The sequence below is a fragment of the Oncorhynchus tshawytscha genome, linkage group LG25, assembly GCF_018296145.1.
Source record: "Oncorhynchus tshawytscha isolate Ot180627B linkage group LG25, Otsh_v2.0, whole genome shotgun sequence".
Taxonomy (NCBI): Eukaryota; Metazoa; Chordata; class Actinopteri; order Salmoniformes; family Salmonidae; genus Oncorhynchus; species Oncorhynchus tshawytscha.
In genome coordinates this window covers 7228966-7234965 of record NC_056453.1, presented here as the reverse complement: position 1 = coordinate 7234965, position 6000 = coordinate 7228966, and positions in this window count along the sequence as shown.

The following is a 6000-nucleotide window of genomic DNA, read 5'->3' as shown; positions in this document are numbered from 1 at the left end:
CCCCCGAAATATACATGTGCTTAGGGGGTAGTGAGATAGGAGTTGTTACTGGACCGGGTCTTCGTCTGTGAAAGTTAGAGCTTCGCAGAGAAAAGCAAATTTAACAGTGTCCTCTAGTGGTCAGTACAGTTGACATGTATCTTCCATTCCAGTTCAACGTGAATGTTCTCCTCAATTCGACAGGCATTGAATTAACCAACTATGTTATTTGTTATCAGGCAACTAGATAAGCTTGATAAATGAGATAATATTGACTGTTCGCTGAATGATGACTTGATTTGAGGGACACCTTTGACAAAGTAAGGCAGACAGCATGACCCTTGATTGGATAGGCCTGTCCAGTGTTGTGTTAAAACTGTATCTTAAATATTTTACATTGAAATGGGTTATGCAAAGGTAGGGCTGTGAAGACTGGTGTCCTATACAGTGAATGGTGGTACAGTAGATTGCACCACGTCTATTTGCGCCCCTACTGGATGGAAACTACAAGTGTAATGGCTGTGCTCAATGCAATGGCACTTATAAATGTAGATCCTTCAAACACCCCCAAACAGGGAAACAGATCCCAATCAAAGGTGTTATCACGTGCTCCACTAAGGCAGTCACTTATCTTATAACTTTATCCTTGTGGTGTAAATGATGTGGGCAAAACAAAGCCGCAAATTAAAGGTACGAATTTCGTAGCATCGTAGCACCATTTGGTGCAAAAACTCGACTTACCCAGTTGCGGCCCATTTTTGGAACAAAAACCACTCGATTCCGTCTCTACGTTACATTGGCATCGAACATGTCACTCTCCCTAGGAGAGGGGGTGACCTTGATCATTTATTGTTAAAACAAGAGGCTGCCAGGATCTTTCATTTAAAGACCCTTGCTCCCTTCGGTCTCAACGTAGACTTTGATCTGAAGCCATTCTTGTGATTGTTGTGATTTTGCTATCCATTGTAAATGTTTAGGCTTATGTAGCCGAATTGTATCTATGATCGTACGCTATCCATTTATTTTTCCATCAGTTTTTTTGTATGCTATTTTAATATATGAGAATTAACCAATGATATTAGGCCAAACTTGTCCATGATTACAGACACCTGTGTGTGTCTTCTAACACTATATAAATGAGTCACCCCACAGTGTTTGTCATTATCCCCTGATGAAGACAGCTTGTCTGTCGAAACGTTGGACATTACATTTTTGCATCTGAGCTACTAGGGTGTGCGGCTCTCCTTTTTTTCCCAACAGTAGATTACAGTATCTGGTCTGTACACACTCATTCTGTAGGTCTACCTGCACATGGCCCAGAGGAAACAAATCATCCAAGCCACGATTTTTTTTTTAAATCAAACTTTACAACCTATACCAAAAGGTATTTACATTTCTGGCTATATTTCATGTCATGGTGTGGGTGGGTGTCAGTATCAGTCTTCTCTTAGATGTGTGTGTGTAGTGGTTTCTTTCAGTCTGTAACACACAGGAAACTAGATCCTATCTCACCTCAGCTGGTTCTGATCAGGTTGGCTGTAGGACAGTTTAAAATGCGAAATAAATCACAATAAATGGCTGAGGGCCCTTTGGAATCCCCCCCATTGGCGTGGGTGACTGGCGAGGGTGGGTGTGGTGGACGGTAGCATTGCGTGTTCATGGAATACCTTCCTTCCTGTCAGTCTGTGTGTCTGTCTGTTCTCGTCCTGTTCCTAACAGCACTGGGCTGGACTTCCTCCTTGGGGGGGGGCGGACACTTTGAAGAGACAGACTGAGCGAGCTCCCCAGACGGTTCTCAGGATCAGGCTGGGCCAACAAACAGTCCAACAGGGAACACCCTCACTGGGCCAAACACTTCCTTAAATGCCAACACCAACAAACACCCAGGGTTGGGTTACGCCCATTTACACCCCCAAGACCCATGCAGGAGCAGAGCTGGTCTAGCTCCCATGCCAATGCCCCCCAGTACAGGTTTCCGACAACTAGAACTAGGCTTTGATATTGTAAACATATGACACACTACCCCTCTCTACCCCTGCAGTACTGTAAGCAACAGAACGTGATATTTTCATTTTAACATCTCCACTTAGTGCTGTGTAAATGGGTTTGTTGTGTCAGAGCCGTAGCATCCTGTTGGTGTCTCTGTGTGAACGTCGCGTTGCACAGCTATTTTCAGGTCTCTCCAGAGATGTTTGATCGGGTTCAAATCCAGCCTCCGGCTGGGCCACTCCAGGACGTTCAGAGACTTTTTCCGAAGCCACTCCTGCGTTGTCTTGGCTGTGTGCTTAGGGTCATTGTCCTGTTGGAAGGTGAACCTTCGCCCCCCAGTCTGAGGTCCTGAGCATTCTGGAGCAGGTTTTCATCGACGATCTCTCTATATTTTTCTCTGTTAATCTTTCCCTCAATCGTGACTAGTCTCCCAGTCCCTGACGCTGAAAAACATCTCCACAGCATGATGCTGCCATCACCACGCTTCACCGTAGGGATGGTGCCAGATTTCCTCCAAACATGACGCTTGGAAATTATGCCAAAGAGATCAATCTTGGTTTCATCAGACCTAAGAATATTGTTTGTCATGGTCTGAGAATCCTTCAGGTGCCTTTTGACAAACTCCAAGTGGGCTGTCATGTGCCTTTTACTGAGGAGTGGCTTCCGTCTAGACACTCTACCATAAAGGCCTGATTGGTGGAGTGCTGCAGATATGGTTGTCCTTCTGGAAGGTTCTCTCATCTCCTCAGAGAAACTCCACAGCTCTGTCAGAGTGACCATCGGGATCTTGGTCATCTCCCTGACCAAGGCCCTTCTCCCCTGACTGCTCAGTTTGGCCGGGTGATCAGCTCTAGGAAGAGTCTTGGTTGTTCCACACTTCTTCCATTTAAGAATAATGGAGGCCACTCTGTTCTTGGGGACCTTCAATGCTGCCGAAATGTTTTGGTACCCTTCCCCAGAGCTCTACAGACAATTCCTTTGACCTCATAGCTTGGTTTTTGATCTGACTTGCACTGTCAACTGTGTGACCTTATATAGACAGGCATGTGCCTTTCCAAATGATGTCCAATCAATAGAATTTACCACAAGTGGACTCCAATCAAGTTGTAGAAACATCTCAAGGATGATCAATGGAAACAGGATGCACCTGAGCTCAATTTTGAGTCTCATAGCAAAGGGTCTGTATACTTATGTAAATAAGGTATTTCTGTTTTCAATTTGCAAAAATGTCTAAAACCTGTTTTTGCTTTGCATTATGTGCTATTGTGTGTAGATTGATGATGATATTTTAGAATAAGGCTGTAACGTAACTAAATATGGGAAAAGGAAAGGGGTCTGAATACTTTCCCGAATGCACATATACACTGAGAATACAAAACATTATGAACACCTGCTTTTTCCGTGACATAGAGTGACCAGGTGAGTCCAGGTGAAAGTGATGATCCCTTATTGATGTCACTTGTTAAAACCACTTCAATCAGTGTAGATGAAGGTGAGGAGACAGGTTAAAGAAGGATTTTCAAGTCTTGAGACAATTGAGACATGGATTGTGTGTGTGTGCGCACATGCATACAGAGAGATGAAGGATGAACATGAAGGATTGCCACACAGTCAGGCAGCTGCAATGTTCTCCTCAGTCAAACACACAAGAGGGCATGACAAAACCATACTGGACAGTACATGACCATGGACAGGCAAACAAAACGTTGACAGTTAGCCAGCTGACGCCTTTACGACGAAGGATACTGCACAAGCTAGAACACCAGTGAGTCACCCCTCAATCAAAAAAACAAAAAAAAAGGAGGAGAGGGAAGAACAGGAAAGAAATTCCAGATGTCAACAGTAAAGTTTGTCCAGCTCCGGTCTGTGGCCACAGGAGCTTTGTGTACCTGGCCCTGCTAAAGCAATTACTCTACGGAGGGAACGACACAACAAACCCAGAGAATTCTCGGAAGCCTTTCAATCAGGCCCTCCGCTGCCTCTCACTGGAACTCCGTGCCAGGCTTCTTCTCTCCCCCCTCCCCAGCACTGTGAACCACTACTAATTTGACAGGGAGAGGTGTGTGTGTGTGTGTGTATGTGTGGGACAGGTGGGTGGGGAGGAGGGGGTTATGTTGTGTGTGTGCGTGTGTGTGTGTGTGTGTGTGTGTGTGTGTGTGTGTGTGTGTGTGTGTGTGTGTGTGTGTGTGTGTGCGAGTGTGTGTGTGTGTGGGGCAGGTGGGTGGGGAGGAGGGGTTGTGTTGTGTGTGTGTGTGTGTGTGTGTGTGTGTGTGTGTGTGTGTGTGTGTGTGTGTGTGTGTGTGTGTGTGTGTGTGTGTGTGTGTGTGCGAGTGTGTGTGTGTGGGGGGCAGGTGGGTGGGGAGGAGGGGGTTGTGGTGTGTGTGTGTGCGTGTGTGCGCTAGCGTGCGTGTGTGTGTGTGTGTGTGTGTATCAAAGAGTAGAAGTGGGAAACCTGGATGGAGGGCATTGGCGGAAGCTGTAGATCCGCGCCTGCGTGGGTCTCTGGGGGGTGTGTTATGTTGTGTTGTTGAAAGGTGTGGGAATCTGACTGGAGTTTAAATACAGCACAGCAAACCTCTCGATGGATGTACTGCACGGTGCTGTAGTCGTTGTGTCTCAACGTTGTCCTACTAGTTCTTCCCATGGTCTTGCTCCCAGTCTCATCACAGCCCCCACCCATCATGTTGGGAGAGGCATGGCCATCATAATCATCTGGAAGTGAAATGAACCAGATCCCTGCTGCAAAGTAAACTGAAAAGCTTTCTTTGGTTTCCCTTAATCTATCTAGTCCAACAGGGACCCCTGTTTATTACCCATAGAGATTTTGCAATCAAAGAAAGAGAGATTATTGGATATGGCCCTATCTTTCTGACTACTAGTTTAATAGCATATACATAAAGACCATTGTTCTTTGAACTGTGGTCATGCTTGTCAATACTGTACTGTGGTCATGCTTGTCAATACTGTACTGTGGTCATGCTTGTCAATACTGTACTGTGGTCATGCTTGTCAATACTGTACTGTGGTCATGCTTGTCAATACTGTACTGTGGTCATGCTTGTCAATACTGTACTGTGGTCATGCTTGTCAATACTGTACTGTGGTCATGCTTGTCAATACTGTACTGTGGTCATGCTTGTTATATATTTATATATATATATATTCAATGTAGTATTGTTTTTATAGTACATGATAATGACTAAGAACATATATACCAAGACACAAGGTCATCAGAATTACTGTAACATACATGACTCCAGATATTAGACAAGACTGCCATCTGCTGGAAAACGGAACAAATACAGTTATTAAACTAGGATTCTCAGGCTAACAGATGTTCAATACATGTTGATGCATAAATAATATGTCATTTACAGTTTTTTACAATCACTAGGACCCATTTCTCAATACTTAGGTCATTTTTTCAAAACTCTTCACACAGTGAGCATAACTAACTTTCAGCTTGGCACAGCAGTTCATTTCATGTTCAACATGCCCTAAAACTACCAAAACACTACATACATGTCTCATGTGATTCCAAAATACAAGAATTTGTATGTACACCATCTACCGATACAGATACAGTAGCAATGCTAGTAAGCCCTGTCATATGCATTTGGCCACAGGTTCTCAAACGTTTTCGCCTCACTGCGACCCTCTCCTCACCTGGCACAAACCTTCCATAGAGGTCATCCAGGAATGAAATGAGATGCTCGGTGTTGTATGTCCCAATTAGAGGTTAGTGTAACAGCCATCCATCTGAGAATATTGCTGCACACAGTGCAAACATGCCATTGTGTGCCTCTGCCCTGTTTGGTTTTGTTCAAAACCAGTTCTATATTTTATAGTCATCTTACCTGGACTTATTGGTTCCTGAGTTGCTTGACTCGTTCAGAGTTCCTCTCAAAGGGGACAGTGCGCAACTGCTTCATCCTGACTTGATGTTGTTTCAGGACTCTAGAAATAGTTGTCATGCTTACATTGTCTGCCAACACTCTGTCCCGAATCTCTGTGAGTTTTTTGCCATTGTTT